The sequence below is a fragment of the Oryzias latipes genome, chromosome 6 (assembly GCF_002234675.1).
Source record: "Oryzias latipes chromosome 6, ASM223467v1".
Taxonomy (NCBI): domain Eukaryota; kingdom Metazoa; phylum Chordata; class Actinopteri; order Beloniformes; family Adrianichthyidae; genus Oryzias; species Oryzias latipes.
In genome coordinates this window covers 24,258,146-24,276,369 of record NC_019864.2, presented here as the reverse complement: position 1 = coordinate 24,276,369, position 18,224 = coordinate 24,258,146, and positions in this window count along the sequence as shown.

The window sequence follows — 18,224 nt, the reverse complement described above, 5'->3', positions numbered from 1 at the left end:
TTTGCGTTTCCGTTTTAACATTTCACGCTTTTATTCTGTAAACGTCTTGACGTTTCCTGTTCTCACCATACATACTTTTTTTACAATCTGCCGTCTGTTCTGAAAATCCACCATCAAATTAGGTAAATCCATCACGGCTTTATCCTCGACTTAAAGTTCATTTAATCTTTAAAAAAACTAACAATCAAAGTTTTTTGTTTAGAAAGAAATTACGCTCAATCCAAAAAAAGTGATTCTTTTTTGCATCCTGCTGGCCACTAACGGTACTGCAGGTTTTTGAGCATCTCCGCTTTAGCTCTGAGCTTCAGACCCGGAAGTTGTGGTTCAGTTCTCTCCCAGCTTGGATAGCACACAAATTTATACAAACTGGTAAAACTTCATTTATTACCTTTTTTTTTTTTGTAGGGGGCATTTATTTTAACTCAGATCCATCAGGGTTTTTTTTCTTCTTTATCCCATTTCAGCTTCAGCTTGATGAATTAAACTGTTTCCCTTTGTGTTTGCTAAAACCTTTGCTCTGCTCACTCCGAGGTTTTGCTTAAACTATTTGCAATGAGCTGGGGATCCACCTGGAAGTGTTTGTACACTTTTATTACTTTTCTGGACTCTGCGTCCCGCTGCAGCAGAGGCGTGTCTCCCCCTGGAGGCGCTCTCCAGGCTCCTTTCAGTACTTCCGTTACAGAAACAAGTACCTGTTACTCACCTGAAGGGAACCACGCCCCCAGCCGTCCTCTGTGTTTGCACCCGCCAGCGCCTCGGCGCCTTCACTTCCTCTCGTCCCACACAGACGTCACCGCCGCCATCCAGTCGTTTTATCAGAGAAGGAGCAGCTGCCGACAAAAGACTTCTGTCATGATTTTAATTTTACGTTTGACTTTTGAGTTTTAGCAAAATATTTAAAAAACTACAAAAAATATGTGAAATGAGTTACCTTCTACTTAGCATGACTTTTAAATCTTTAAAACAAGAAAAATTATAATAAAAAAAGATGTACTGGAAACCTGTTTAAAAATAAATTGTATTCTGTTTAATTTTGACAGAATTATTTTTAATAAAATACATCAATGAGTATTGCAATTGTTTGTCTTTCCTAGTTTGTTCTTTTAAAAAATAGACATTTTAAGTACATTTCTATTGTTTTAACCACCCTGAAAAACTTGGATTTAAATTTAGACATTTGTGTAGAAAAAATATTTTCAAGTTGTTTTAGCTTCTTGGAAAGTTATTAAAAGCAGAGAATTCAGTCTAAAGTGTTTCAAATGTCTTGATCAGTTTATTCTGCTCTGCGAATATCACTGCAAGTATCACAGAAATTTAATGTAAAATTATTGATCTGAGTTTTTAAAAAAAGAATAGAAAAAGCTTCTAGCCTGCAAAACGATTCAAAAGTTTAAAACGAGCAAAATTTTAGCCACAAATGTCCCAAATTTCAGAGATTTAGCTCTGATTTACATTTTGCGTAAATAGCAAGTATTTGGCAAAGTTATTATTCAGCCCTTTTCTTGGGCATTTTTGATATATTTTTCCTAATTATTTTTCCCCCAGTTTATTTTGCTGTTGTCTATTGGAAAATGTTATGTCATAAGATTAATTTATTTTTATTAAATAACATAATAGCCACTATTGAGTGTAATAGGTAGTAATAAGCTTCCGTGATTAAAATAATGAATAAAATGGACACACTGTCATCAAACTGAAACAAGCTCTGTCATCTTCAGCTTCACCTTCAGATCGGCAGATCTCTGAGTCACAAAAGCAAATCAGGAAAAAAATCAAAGGCTTTGGAAACTCCATCAGAAGTGTTCCGGCCTGCTGTGGCCCCTGGCCCAGCTGCAGCCTGGATGTGGTCGATTGTGGTGGTTTTCTAGTCCGCTCTATTTACCGGGGTGGTTACTAAACAGGCATGTGGGGGTGGACTTGCTGTTGGATTTTGGTGCTTTGTAGAAACGTCCTACTGTGGGTTTTTTCCCGAGATCCCTGCTTCACCTGCTCCTGGATACCTGGATAAGGTTTGTTTGTTTGTTTGTTGTTGTTTTTTCAAAATAAGAGCTGCAGCAACAGAAATAAAACAAAATCAAGGACACCGTGTGTCCCACATCGTCTTCGTGTCATATTTTGTTAGTCCAAGCTGGTGCACAATTGAAACTTTAGTGTAAAGATTTGAGTGTGTCCCCCCCCCCCCAATCACCGTTTATTATTGTCTGATTAATTTGGTTGTGCGTTGTTGTCCAGCAGAGGGCAGAATGGCTCTGCAGATGTCTGCTGCGTTCAGGCGCACAGGAACACTCAGATCATGTTTGAATGGAGAGCAGAGTCATAATCCAACACGGTTAAAGCTCCTCTTTGGGATTATTCCGTGTAAAGGAAATTATTCCAGCTAAAGCATGAAGGTTTTGTTTGCGTTTACAGGCTATTTCTCACAGAGATTTGACTGTAAACATTTGATCATAAACCAAAACGACAATTTTTTTGTTGTTGCTATTTCTCTTTTTATTGTGTTTTGATCCTTTACAAACAATGAATGCAAACCGCCGAGACCTTCATGGTTTTATTTATTATTTTTCCAAACATCTTCAGTTTCGCTGGATCTCCAGTCAACGAGCACAACACTACAGTAACATTTTGTAACTCAGATATAAAAGGTAAAAACATGTATATAGCATTTACTCACTTGACCACATTCCTGTTACAGTAAATAAATAAATAAATAAAATTGAATAGAAATGTTCTCACGGGTTCATCCACATAATCTGTTTTTATTCAGTATCTGACATGATTGCACTGTCAGTGTTGATGTTATTGTGCATCACTATAATGGTTCAGAACAATAGTTTATCATTATAAATCTTGTGAAGGTTCAAACAAAACTACAAATTTATAAAAAGTTACTTGCGTAAATGTAACTGAGTACTTTTGCTTGTTTCTTGTTAGCCTGCAAGAGGCTTTTTAAAAAGTCTGATATGGCTTTGAAATCTGAGAAAAAGAGTTTCATCATCATTTAATGGCGGTTGGGTCAAGGTCGGTTGAGGAGTGGGCGTGCGGGGTTGTGCGCCCCTGTGGCTGAATGGACTAAAACAAAAGAGTGTAATCAAGCACAGATTTTTCTGTGGAGAATCTCTAGATGTTTGGTCGAAGGAACGACAGGAATGGAGGAAAAAAAGAAAGCAAAGATTTATTGTAGAAGAGAAGTGAAGGCAAAGTTGTTTTTAAAAAAATGAAAGCAGTAAGTGATGTTGACTGACCCTGGCCTCAGCTGCGCTGTGTGATCGGCCCTCACCATCCCTAAAGACCAAAGCTGAAGCTACTGTTAACAGAGAAGTTACAATAATGTCTCAGTTGAACACAATATAGACACAATTTTCACATTTTGCCTCGAATATTCAATTTTGTGAATGGGGTCCTCCTTAGCAACCATATCATTTTTTCTTTCTTGACGCGATCTGGTGAACATTTGGAGCAGTTTTTGCGTTTTCACCTCAAAGTAAGTCTTCAAATGTTTCCTAGCAACCAGCATTCATGCTTACTGCATTCACATTGTTAATATCAAAGTGTGAAATGACATGCAGGTGTGGAACAAGGTTTTGTGTCATTTAGACGACTTGTGTGAGTCAGAAAGATCTTTAGTTTGTCAGTTGGCTGCTCATCTCAAGACAAACATTTGAGTAGTTTGATAAGTTTTTGTTTTTATCCCTAGATAATGTATTTCTTTCAAAGACCCATTCTGATCAAAATAACGCTTTTGACATTTTTTTTTATTTTAAAATTATGTATCTGAGTATTTGTCTATTCAAATCTTCCTGAATAAGAAGCAGACAGAAAAAGATTTATATGTTGGGTGAACCACGAGCTCCCTGCTCCAAGCTCTCAGTGAGGGGGAGGGAGGGTTGTTCCATACCAACAGTCCCACCCACAATTCAGAGGTGACTTTTGTAATGAACCACTGCCGCTCTGCAGAAACTATGTCCTAGAAAATAACACAGGTTTCTCTGATTTTTGGCTAAATAAAGGCATATCTATAATTGAAAGTCCTCTTTTACAATAGATCAAAAGATGTTCGGAGTTCTAAGATCAGTTTGCAAAAGTAAAAAGGGCATGAAATGTCCTAATGCCTAAACATTTAGATTGTTTAAGCGACTAAACTATTGGGTTTTTGTTGGTCCTGAGTTGTATTTATCAAGTTACGCTCACACCGGGCATTTCATGCTAAACATGTGTTCCTTCACACTGGACAAGCAGGGATGGACTACTTCTTTTTCTTTTGCCGCTGTTTAATAGCGCATGTCCGCCAACTACAGTTGGAAGAGGGTTTGTGTGAAATGTCGAAACGATTGTCCCTACTGTAAGTGTGCGACAGACTGGCGGCCTGTCCAGGCGTCCCCTGCCTTAGTCCACGAGTGGCCAGGTTAGGCTCCAGCAGCCCGTGACCCCAAAAGGGACATAACGGCTTTAGAAAATGGATGGAAATTTCACACAAGTCTTTTAATCAATGCTCACAAGATTGGGGGAATGCTGACCACAATGCGTTTGAACAATTTTTGCAAAAAAACATGTATATGTAAAGGTATTTTTTAATAAACCATCAACGTTTTTTGCATCACAGGGGATTCATAAATAGATTTTCTAAAATGCTCCTATTGATTAAGTTTGCACATTGTGAAATTGCTGAGATGTAGTTAAAAATGTACCGAGCATGGGTCCAGGATTGTATTTTAAACCCAAGGCACTAGACTATATCGTTTTTAGTGGTTAGGGATTAGGAAGATGATTGGGACACAGCCGCAGACTTTTCATTGGTTTTGAACACACGTTGCCGGGGGTAATGTGAACGTAGCTTTAGAGTTGCTGAACGTGAATAAATAAAATGTGTCTGTGTGCATGAAAGGAAAATGTAAATGTTGCTCCAGAGTTTATTAACCATTTGATTGCATTTCTGTTTTCTGAGATGTGCTTTTATTCATTTGAAGTCTCCATATCATTTGATTCAATATTATTTGTAAGTCTTGGGTTTAAGGAAAAATGAAAACTGTTGATAGAAAGAAATGAGAAATGACGGGAAAACATGGATGACGAGTGATATGGAAAACAGGAAGTGACCTCCGAGACTCAATGTCTTCATTTCCAAATGAGGTTTCTCTGCCTTAAGCAGATCTGAGCCATAAACAACCAATCCTGGATTGATCCCGCCCACATGTGACGCTCCCACTCTCAGTCCGGTGACTCCGATCAGAGGTCGCTGCTTCCTGCCTCTGAGAGTCGGCCCCGCCGCGAGGCCCTCAAACGGCCTCGGTACCTCTGGCCTTCAAAACACGGTCGGAGGGTTGCTATGGCGTGCGTTTGTTGCTATAGCAACGCACTACTGTGTTCTCGGAGGGTGTGGGGGGAGGCTGGGTTGTAAACATCGCAACACCCACTCTTATTGCCCAGACGCAGTGATGCATATTCATGGTCACATGCGAGTCATTAAGGATGTGTTTTATTAGTCTGCCCATCCATCTATCAATCCATCCATCCCTCCATCCCTTTTTGACTAAACAGTAATTACTCTGAGGCCGGTGGAAGGATGCGGCCCCCGCCTGCTCTCAGCTAGAATGTAATGGCTTCATAAGCACCGCTGATTGAATTGATTGCCACAGTTGGAGTCTGGCTGAGACGTACAATGGGGTGGAATATGCACATTAATCAGCTCACACGCACGGCTGCAGGTTCTCACTTTATTTCAAGTACAGCAGAAAACATACAGAACCAACCATATACAAACAGCACAAACCCCAGAAACACTCACCTTCAGAGGGACAACCAGACTGCCGCCGCTCAAACTGGCCTTCAAGATACATTCCAATTGCAATTTTACAGAGCGGAGCAGAAACGTTAATTAAAGCCCAGAGCCATCAGACGTTTTCTGACTCCTGAAATGTTTTTAACGCACAAACGTACAGCTAACAATAAAGAAAAAAAATGTGGAGGAAATCTTTATTTCTAAGCTAAATCCTTACAGTAAAGTGATTTTCTTTTGCTTTGATATACTTTGCATATTTCCGTTCTGGATTCAAATCATCATGACCCTTTTTCTTATTTTGTCTGTTGTTTTTTTGATTTCTTCTTCCAATATTTACATATACACATATAGACATTTGAACACATTTTTCCTGTTTTCTTCAGATTCTGCCAATGAAGTTCTTGGATTGGGATTTTCAGAATAAAAGACATAAATTGATTCTGTTGGTTTATTTGAGGTTTTTTAATCAATCAACCATGCAAAAGGGCTCCTGCAAACAGAAGAAAGTCAGATGTGTGATCTCTTCGGCATTGACAGGAAGTTCGATCCTCAAGGGGTCATGGAGGCGAGTGGAGGTGCGTCCATCTTCCTGCAGGAGCTTTCTGTTGACTGTTTTCCGATGAGGAAAACATAAATCTGGTGTTTTCTGTAGCCGAAACGGAGGGATTGGAGCTGAATGTCCAGGGGGCTGATTGTAATTGAAAAGCAGAGTATGGATGCTGTGAGGCAGACGTATATGGAGCTGCGTGATGAAGAGGAGGAGGTTTGGTGTGAAGCACTGAGGTAGACTGTGACTTGTTGTCAAAAACACAAATTTACAACAACAAAATCACTAGTCTTCCAGAGCGTGGCACACGGCTGCGAGGCCTCATCCGGTCTTCTCTTTCCTCCCTCACGTCCATCCCAGCATCTTCACTGGCCGGGGCGTGTCCACGCACGCAGAGAGGAACATACTGTACGCCGCTCAACACAGCGGCTGCAGTGCACGAGTGGGTGCGCACGGCCACGTGCGTCCACCTGTGGATCTGCTGTGTTGACAGAATCCAAACACAGACACTTTATTAACAGAGAAGGAGGAGGAGGAGGACAGGGGTTTCATCTGCTCGCTATGCTCACACAAAGCTCTGCCAATAAAGATGCAGCCCTGCAGGAGAGGATGGGGGGGAGGAAACAAAAGCAAAGAAGGCTGAAGAGAGAGGAAGCAAGGGAGGAAAATGTCAAAGGAAAAGGACCAAGTGTAGACAAACAGAGTTGGAAGAAAAGAAGGGAAAATAGAAATCTGAGCAAAAAGATGAAAAACAGGCTCAAGAAAGGAAAAAGACGAGACAAAAGGAAGGAAAATAGATAAAAGCATAAAGAACAAGGAAGAAGCAGAAGAGAAGAAGGAAAAGTAGACAGTTAAAGAAAATAGATCATGAAAAGGCAAGAAATGGAAGGAGGGAAAAAGAAAATAACAATTTGATACTAAAAAGGTGAAAAAATATAAAAGGATAAAGGTAAAATACAGCAAATTTAAAGGACAAAGACAAGGCAAAAGGGGAAAAAACGACGCACGAATGTAAAATGTAACAAAAAAAAATAAGTAAGTGGAAACAAAACAAGGAAAATGAAGGAGAGGAAGTTAAAAAAAAACAAGTTAAATATTGGAAAATTTACAAAAGCAGGAGGGGATAGAAAAAAAGAATAGAGGACAGCTATTAAAGGAAATACATCAGGAAAAGAAAGAATGTGATCAGTAGAAAGTTTCAGGAAAAGAATGGAAAGAATAAAAAAAGACATGAAAAATTAGAAAGACATAAGAAAACTATGGGGGTCAGAGTTCAGAATAACAAGATCAACTTGTACAGATGAAGTTTCATTTGAAAGAGGACAAAGACAGACGAGAGGAAATGAAAAGGAAATGACAGGAAACAGAGGAGGAAGGCCGGCGTGAAGCTCTGAGATGCTGCTGCTCCTCTGAGCTCCGACAAAATGACTATAAATGAACGATAATGGCTTGTTTAGCTGCCCCTCCCGTATGCTCTCTGCTTCATCTGATTTCCTGCTAATATCGCCACATCGGCTTGGCTGACCCCTTCCTCTCTAACCCACGCTCTTCCTCCATGGAGGTATGGTTTGTCTAGCCTCGTCATCGTTCATGGTGATGAAGGTGAAGCTGCTGCCTTTAATGTGAAGGCAAAACCTCCATCAGGTTATCATCTTCTGTTGGGACTAAATGCCCCCTTTTTTTTTCTTTCAAATTATTTCTCCTGACATTAGGTCAATAATGCGAGGCTGATGGCACATGTGCACGCACACGCGCACAGCGCCGCCCTGCTCTTAACAAAGGTCCGTGACACTGTGACATTTGGAAGTGCAGCAGATGAAATGACCGGCGGGGTCAGGGAGTGCTGCGCTCCGTGTTTTACTGCTCGGGGATAAGAGCTCTTAAGACCTGAAAAGAACAAGCGCGCGCCCCCATGGGCGTGCACGCACACAAACACGCACACATCTCCTCAGGGACCAATACCTCTCTATTCATATCGCTGCTCCCCAGGTGCTCTGCGCTGGTGAGCCTTTCAGGCCTTCGTCAGCGTTAGGCCACTAAAGGATCCAATCAAAGTTACGGCTAAAGCCCATTAAGAAGCAGGACCCGCAGAGCCGTTAAACTGATCAGTTCATATTTTCTTGCAAAACCACACAACTTTTTTTTTTTTAGGTCCAGAAATGTAGTAACATTTTTTTAACCCCCCCCATTTCCCCCCTCCCTCCCCCTGGGTGCCTGATTGATGTCTAAAATCACAGAACAGTCCAAATGGATTTCTCCGGCTTGCATGACAAAAAGTCTTAAAAGCAAAAGAAGGCTGGAAAATTACAGCTCTGCCAAGAGCCGCAATGTTTTCTCAACAGAAAAAACCTCAAATCCTCCAGTTTTCTGTCATTGATTTTCCTGATTGCTGGGTTTCTTTTTTTCTTTTCTGCTTTTACTCACAGTCATCCACATCATTCCTGTTGTGCACCATAAAAATAAGATACAGTCAATGTCTGTTCTTAAAAAAAAAAAACTGTAATTCACTGTGTAAATAAGATGCAGGATGATGCCATTTAGTTCAGGGGGGAAAAAGCAGATTTTTCTGAGAAATTCAGAAGCCGTCCATCCTCTAAAGTTGCTGAAACCCTTTTGGGGTAATGGGGTTGCTGGAGCCTATCTCTGCTACCATTGGGTGGAGGTGGCTTCCGCATTCAAGACTCTCACAGTCATGTGTAGCTATTGAAGTTCCTACAATGGTTTTTGGGCTGCGAGAACAAAACACACGGAACCTTGAATGGACGTTGCAAACCAGTTCAAATTTTTTAACTTTTCACACCAAGCCTCTTCCAACTGTAGTAGGCAGACATGCAGTAGTAAACAGTGGATGAAGAAAAAGAAGAAGAAGTCCCTTCCTGCATGTGCCATGAGCTAAACTCGCATTCAGGAATACACAACGTAGCATTACACACAAACTCACACTGGGGGACAATTCAGAAGCGGCAATTAGCATTTAAAGGATGTTTTTGGACTCCAGACAGAAAGAACCCAGCTGGGATTTGAACCAGGACCTTCTTGCTTTGAGGTGAGAGTGCTAACCACTACACAGTCCCCTAAAATCAAACCAGAATTCAATGCAAACTTTGTTTTAAACAGCTGAGTATTATGAGAGAACGGAACAACAAAACCCCCTGCAGAAACAAAAGTAACTAAAATTCTTTGACACATGAATTTATTTCAAGCGATAAAAAAAACTGGACTTATGTTTTTACTTTCAAGAATGCTATTCAGGTCATTTGGGACCTGAAGTGATTTGATGTATATTTGCATGAAGAAGCATCAAAGTGGTTAAAAGATGAAACTTTTTGCTAATACCTCATGCCTTATCTGACATGAAACCTTTCCATGAAAGAAACTCATATGAGGGAAACAGATGGGATGTTCTGTGTTTTATTGAATATTCCAGCAGCAAAACACCAGATTTGCAACAAATGGAACATCATAAGACGCTCTTTTCGTTACTTACTTCACTGTTTAATGTTTTTCTTTGTTCAGTTTTGATGAATTTATGCAAGTGTAGTTGTCTTTTCAGTCCGTTTATTATAACTGCAAACTTTTGTCCAAACTTTACTAAAGAATAATGAGCATTTTGCCTTTTCGTTCAGCTCCTGATGTCCAGGCACCTTAAAAAAATGAGGACTCAAAAAGTGCTGAATAAAAAGAAAAAGGTAAGTAACAATAGATGAATTCTGTGTGCTCGTTTTAATAGTCCTGTTTGGGTCAGAGCTCTTTCACACTGAGCTGTTTGGTCCACACCAGAGCTCATCTCCTCGAATGATCAGCTTTGTTTGGCAGGTGGAACACTTCACCTCACTCTGGTGCAAACTAAACAACAGAACTCTGTTGCAGTTCAGCTGAAAAGGGAAAAGAAATGCAGAACACGCCAACATTCTGGACTAAAGAAGCAGCTGTTGAATGTTAGCCAAGCAGTTAGCGAAGGGGAAATGTCAGAGTTCTGTGGCTTTATCTGAACAATAAGAAAAGGATTTTAAAGCTCAATTTCTGTCATTTCGTATTATCAGGCTGTCCAAAAACATCAGAGGAAAAATCTCCTGCTGACCTGAAAGCTGCACTTGGACTTCTGATGTGAACATTTTTTCTAAATTTAGCTTTTTTTTAATGATTTTTTTAAAACTGACCTTTAAAACTAGAATGCCCCCCCCCCCCCCCCCTCAATGTTAAGCTTTGATTGAGTGAACATTTTGACTTTGTGAGAGTCAGAACCATTAGCTTTTGAGCAGAATACATGCCGTGTCTGTTCTTTGTAATTATGCATCAATCCTGCATTTATATGATCCCTACTTTTATGTTCTTGTTCCTGCTTTTATTTCTCTCCTTCTTACTTTAAATCCTTATTTTGTTGCTTTACATCCTGAACTGACTTGTGAATTTACTGCGTTTTCCACGTAAAATGAACAGTTTTCCTAGTTAGCTTCTTTTGTAACTCCTGAGTTAGCAGTTAGTTAGCATTGCTTGAATGTTGAGGTATTACTGTCTAAATTCACAGTTAAAGATGTCCTTAAACATGTGATCTCTCAAACAGAAGTCCTGGGAGGATCATAAGAAAATCTTTCTGAGCCTCTCTCCCCCTATAAACATCTGACCCTCACAGGTGAAGACCTCTCGGCCGTCTCATGTCGAAGTTGCCACCCGTTTGCGGCGCGTTTTCTCCTGCCCCTCCTGTAAACGACCTCCTCAGTGGCTGCTGTCAGAGGCAACAGTGGCAGGAATGGCAGCTGCCTTGGCTGGCCGCAAAACGCAGCCAAGTTTAAGTTACAGGAGCCACTGATTCTTGGCGGGGTGCCGGCCGCTCGGGTTAGCACGCACAATGCTGCGGCAACAATAGGGCTGCATTGTGCAGGTCACAGTGCTGAGCAGCAGAGTGACAGCGCACAGCGAGCGGCGAGTTCATTAGACTCCTCAGACTCCCCTTGCCCTTCTCAGTACTCATTAACATCCAGCCGCTGGCTTGCAGGTACCAGGCGAGGGGCACTGACGACGGTCCGGAGAGGACACACCGCCTAGTTAAACCCCCCAGAAAACACACAGAATGACACATTAGAAATTAGCTCCACATCCAGCCTGCTCCTAATTTTCACATTAAGGAAGAGGATTGAGAAGTAATGGGCTCCCTGTAGTTCCCCGAACTTCCCCGCTCTAGTAATCGCCATCTTTCCGGAGGACTTGGGTCTCCGCTAGCAAAAGAAAAGCCTGGAGGGTGAGAGGTCGGGACCATTATTCTCACAGCTCTGGTCCAACAATTACAGGTGGCCTGCTGAATGGTCGCGTGTCATTAGAGCAGGAGAAATTATGCTCTCCACTTGGGATGAAGGTCCTTTCACTGTGAGCCAAAAGAGAAGCAGGAGAAGACGCTGCTGCTCACAATGAAGCAGCTCAAGGACAGCAGGCTTTCATCTCCTCTGCTAATGTTCTATATTAGACTAATGTTCAATTAGGTTGTCAAGGCCTGTTAGAGAAATTTAATTCTTACACAGTGAAGGGGAAAAAAAAGTCTTTTATCATATTCCATCGAATCCAACGGGAATAATTTCCCCTTACATGTATGGTGAGGCAATTTAATCATTAGCTCATGACGATGAATTCAAATAGTTGAGAAGTGATGTTAATGACATGCAGCTTCTCTAAAGCCAAGGAGTTCATTTCAATTCAGGAAGCCACTTCATGTGGACGAGCCGCGTAACGAGGCCAGGAGCCGTTAAATCCTGCAGCGCCGCGTCACTCCACAGGTGCTGCCGACGCGACCCCGAAACTCGAGAGGCATCTCCACCGTCTTCCAGTTTGACCTCGCCCTCGGGCGGTTGTTCCGAATTGTTATTTTGCTTCTTTTCACAAAACAGCCGCCTGGATATCAGTTTGCGAGATTTTCCTCCCGTCTCGAGCCTCGGGATGTTGATGCCGAACACTCGGTGTGAGACAAAGAGGCTTTGAGGCTAGTTTCTTTAAATGGCGAGGCTGGACTCATAAAGCCAAATGCCATGAGGGCGATGTGGCAGAAATGAGCCGGAGATGACCGTCTGCGAGAACACCGGGGGCTTTAAAAACAACAGTGGGTGTGGGTAAACAGCCCCCTTAAATGTGTCCTTTGCTACACCTAAAGGCAATAATCAGATCTCGTCCGAGTCCGATTCTTCAGAACCTGATGGTTCTTCACATGTCAGACACGTCGACTGCTTTCATGTCCTTTTCCTTCCCTTCAAATCCTTTTTATCCTTCATTTTCAATTTTCTACCTCTATTTCTCCTTCCCTGTTTTGTTTAATTTATTTGGTTCCCTTTTCCTTTCATCTCGTCTCCTCTCCATTCCGTCTTTGTCCTTTTCCTCTCCCGCTTCTATATCGAGTTTCTCCTCATGCACGGTTCCTGTCCTCCCGCCTCCTCCTGCTCGTATTGATTCTGCGTTAGTGAACTTGGAGCCACGGGGAATGACCACTGAGTGGAAGTGAGCAGAGCCGGACGTGGCTACTTCCTGCTCAGCGCGGTGGTCACATCCCAGATCACCAAAGCCCTCTTTTTATTTTTTTGTGGAACCCTCAGGGTGTTTGTAAATGCCATGCCGGGCTGCAGACGGAGATGACAGGCCGCCGCAGGTCACGCTGGGCTGATCATTAGCGCCGGCCTGCAGTTGACTTCAATTAGCCTGCAGAGACGCCACGCTGCAGCGAGAACGGGGAGCCAGGTGGGTTTCAGTCAGATCAAAAACCCCCGGTTGGAACAGAAACTGCACGCTTGGAGGTATCAGAACTTCAGCCACCAAAGTGTCAGGGGTCTCAGTGACAGTTGATGAAGAGGAGGGACGAGCTGTGGAGAGGCCAAATGATACGATGTGGCGCCGAAGACATGGAGACGGGGAAAAAAAGGATAAAAAGACGAGGGAAGTGAGAGCCAATCTGCTGCACAGACAACCGGGATTATCAACAAGTCAGGCAGCAGATGATGATAATGCATGTGTGAGTGTATATGGACGGTGGGGGGTGGGGGGGCAATTATGTATAACTCCCCCTCCTCCTCCTCTCTCTCTCTACCCCCTACGGTGGCCCTGATGGGACACAGCCTTTCATTTGCTCATTGCGGTAATTGGTGTATGTGAGGGGGAGGTACATGTGTTCGGCCCCCCCTCTGCGTCTGTCAGAGAATTAGAAAATGGAATTCTCTGAAGAGCGGCGTCCTCGTCCAAGATGACACATTTTCATTATTCGCCCGGTAACAGAACAGATTTCTGTCTCCTCCGGCCGCCTGCATACATCCTGATTCACAATTCTGAAAATAATTTATAAGGTGATTAATTATGCCAAAGTACATTCAAATAAACGCAGCCTTAATTAAAACGTTTAAAAGTTTCCCTTATGGTACAGCTCATTCTCATCTTCCCTTCTGTAAAAAAAAAAAAGCTTGGATTTTAAGTGTATTTCATGTAAACTTCCTACAAATCTCTATAGATTTATGGAGTTCTATGAATTTTGAGTCGAAACAAAACAGCCAGAAGACCGGCGTGCACTTGGATGCTTTTTACACCAGCAGCTCTGACAGTCAAATTACAGGGATGCCAGCTAATAGAAAAAATATACTAACAGGCTGGGCTGAAGTGCTGCTAATTAAAGCCCATGAATGCTTTTTGCAAACAATTGCACGCACCTATATGCTGTTTTTTGTTTTTGATTTGTTTTCTTTACACCATCATAAGGTAGGGTTGGGCGATGTCCCTTAAATTGGCCGTTGACGATGTTTGCTGTCAACCATCGGGATGGACGATGATATCGTCGTTGGGGGGGGGGGGGGGGGCTATTTTTAATATTTCGGTCTTATATAATTGCTATTCGATATTTTACTTTATTACTTTATTTATTTTATTTCCCAACTAATGACTCATCCGCAGTACTGAGGGAAATAACTTTAACAAAAAAAGTAACAAACAAACTAGAAAAGAAATGGTTTGCTCCCGCACTTAACTAGTCAAGTGGACCGGCGGAGCGCGGACTTACAGCTTTGTGTTTGAGGGGAAGGGGGGGGGGGGGCTTTGTTACATGAGCGGTATGTGTGGGAGATTTAGAACTGCGATCCGTTCCGCAGCTCTAGGGGAACGGGCTACCGAACTCAGAACCGGGTCTAAAAGTGTATGTCTGAGCAGAGGATCTTGAGCACACACACAGCGCTTTGGGGCGGTGTGAGCTTCAAAGCAGAAAGGCCGCTCAGTCCTTAGAAATCGTTCAAACAATCATGTGAATTTGTGTTTTTCGAGTCGTGTCCCGACTAAATAAAGGCTGATGTTATTCCCACATGTTTAAATGCAGCCAAGATGCAGATTGCAGCACCACCCAAAGCTAATGTTGTTAGCCCGTGTTAGCATACTGCTAATTCTGGCTTCTTTCCGCCTCCGTTTTTCAACAGAAAAAGCAATGACCACACGGATTAAAATTAAAATGATGAGCGAACAGGCGTTTCATAATAATCGTAACATTATTAAAAGCACGTTTAGAAGATCGTCTTGTATGTTACCGAGCTGACATATCAATGTATAAAGCCGCTCGGCAACATTGTTTTGTATTGAATTGTTACATTCAATAAAGTTTGAGAAAAAAATAGCCGCTCGGCGGAACTGATATCCGCTTCCGGTTTTTCAAACCCTACTGCGCATGTGCGAATGATTTATTCCGACCAAAAGTGTGAGCCATGTGAACGTTTTTTATATTCTGAAAACATTTTTCTGGAACCATGTACACGTTTGGATTCTAATCCGACCATTGATCCCATCAAGATATTATTCACATGTAACCGCGGCTTATGGTGTCGACTCGCAGCGTGGCGGGGGCGTGGCATCACGATGGTGTCTCTCCATCGGGATGTCAGTCACCCATCACGATGGACGATGGTATCGTCCATCGGCACAACCCTATCATAAGGTCAAACCATCAACGTGATCTTTCAATACAGTCCAAACAAATTTAGGGATCGTGTTTTCTTTGTTCTGATCAAACAGAGGAGAAGAAATATAAAACCCTGAAGCTACGTTCACTCTGCCCTCTGCAACACACGTTCAAGCAAACACTTTTAATGAAAAGTGTAAGTAAGTGCAATGCAGTGTTAGTGAAAAGTGAAAAGTGTAAACGCACATAAATGCGCATTTCAGGCCTCCGCATTCTTTTTGCATTAGTTTACCAAACGTGCAATCTTTGGCTCGGGAAGTGTATATATGCACGTATCTTTATTTTGACTTTACATATTTTAGTTCTTTATATTTCTTACATATGTCTATATTTAAATTTTATTTTATTCAACTTTGACTTCTATATATTTTCTTTTAACAGCTGGACAGCACCACAATTGCTGCAGTATCACAAATTTTCTTATGTAACAATGACAACAAAGACATTTTTGATTTTGAAAACTCTCACATTCCCATGTGGCTACGTAAGTTTTTACAACCGTTTTCGAGCTCTACGTACAAAACGCGCAGCCGTTGAACATGCACTGAAAGTTAAAGCTGGTCAAACTTTGACCTGTCAGGGACTCAGATTTGGTAGTGGCATATGGACAGTGTCTCTTTTCGTTAATCCAATTTTTAACTGCTTGAACATTGACCATGAAGGAGAAGTTAATCATTGCGGTTTGTTCTCAGCCAGAATTATGTGACACCAAGGCCCGAATCCGAATTGCCTTCTTACCCCTCTGCTCCAATTGCTCCAATTGTAGGAGCATTTGGAGCTGTTGTGGTGTCCAAAAGTGTTTTGACAGCTACACGCCAACATAGGTGACCGGCGGCAACTATTAATGATGTCATCATGTGGTATTCCCACCCTAATTTTTATAAACTAAAAAACTATGTAGTGCTGGACTATCTTGTGCCCTGGATTTTAAAAGCAATTCGGACACAATGCTCACTACTTTTTTTTGTTTGTTTTAACAGCGAATGTGATGTCATCGATTTCACAAAGTGAAAATCTAATTGATATGAGTGTTTTGCGACGACTATTTATGAATCCATTGAGTTCTTGAGATGAAAACAGCCAAATTTGTTTAAACGCGATCCATTGTGGCCTATGTGCTCCAATGTAGTGAGCATCGTTGCACACTGTTTTTTTGCAGAGACTTCTGGGAAATTTCTAGGCACTCACTTTTGGAATTGTAGATTCGGACAGCACGACAAAATGGCGAAAGCACTATATAGTGCACTATGTAGTGAAGGAATTCGGACACAGGCACTATCTGCGGCGGCCGTGGTGCAGTGGTAGGGTGGTTTGGTAAGATTGCAGGTTCAAATCCCGCCTTGCACGCCCATGAGTCGATGTGTCCTTGGCAAGATACTGAACCCCACCTTGCCTCTGGTGGGAGGTTGGCGCCAGTGTTCGGCAGCGGAACCGCACACCAGTGTGTGAATGTGTGTGACTGGGTGAATGGGTCTGTGAGTGTAAAGCGCTTTGGGCCTTGTAGGTAGAAGAGCGCTATATAAATATACGCCATTTACATCTCTGAGATTGAAGGGATAAATAAAGGGGAAGGCAAGCAATCCGGATTCAGCCAAAGTCTTTCATATATCAGATTAGAGCTGTGAAAGAGAAAATCTGGAGCAAGATTCACAAGATTTGCACCCCTTCTACATTCCGCACCAGATTGAAGATAAAACGCCATACTGTCAAAAATAAACACAATGACAGTTTTACTCCATGAACGTGAAGGGGGACAGGGGGGACACTCCCACCCATAACTCAGAAGCAAATTTCTGACAACCTACTGCTGCTCTGCAGAAACTATGTCCTAGACCAGTGTTTTTCAACCTTTTTTGAGCCACGGCACACTTTAACCCTGACAAAAATCCAACCAGCCAAAAACCAGCATCCAAAAATTTTTAAAAAAAGGAGAAACTTATAGTCTGTATTGATCTACAGCCCCTCCACAATCTCATATATTGTGGCAGAAAAAGCTGGAAGTTGCAGCTGTTTTTTCTAAAAGATGTAATAAAAGTTAGGTTAGAAAATTTAAAAACTGTTTGTGTGTTCGTTGTGGTTTCAAGACGTTTCACAAGGAAGTCTCATTGTGCGCTGAGACGCTGTCACTTTAACCCAATGCATCATGGGAGATGTAGTGCAGACAGCCGCCGAACGCAGACAAGACTCGCGTCTCTGAGCTTTATTGTTTTGTTCACTTGTTCCACGGTTTGATACCGGATTCTGTGGAAAGCTACACCGCTTTAGCTGGTATATTAGTTAGAACTGAGCGACTTTATGGGTAGAATCAGAACAAGAAAGTGAGAACTTTAACCACTTCTGATTGGTCAGACTGATGACGTATGATTAAGCCTCCAAGAATGATTAGTGGAGACTGTTAAAGGGGCGGGACTTTTCCTAAAACATCTGAAGTTACGACTAAATTACGGTACCATCATTCTTATCACAAAGAAAAAAGTATTTTATGATCTTTCATATTCTTAACTTCTCAGCGTTTTATCAGGGCCTGTTTGGATGAACAAAGAGCTGATGTCCTGGAGATGGTAAATGTTTTTAGATCAGTTAGTGAGTGCAATTTCCCACAGCACACCTGACCATCTCCCGCGGCACAGCGGTTGAAATTACACTGGTTTTTGATATTGACTAAAAATCAGAGTTGGGTTTTGAATGTGAACATTTTCTGAAACAACAATATAAGACCAGAGGCCGAAAGTTTGTCCTGAAGAAACGACTTCCGTATATAAGCTGCAGCTAAGTATTGATCCATGATTTGTTTGTTGATTTAGTCACTAGTCCGCCGCTGCTGCAAAGTCCTCGCTATGGAAAGTTGGCATGTTCAAAAAGCCCCTGGATTGTATTATTATCTAACCCAAATAAATCGAATATGTCTATGTAACTGTAAAAAAATTTTATTCAAAAGT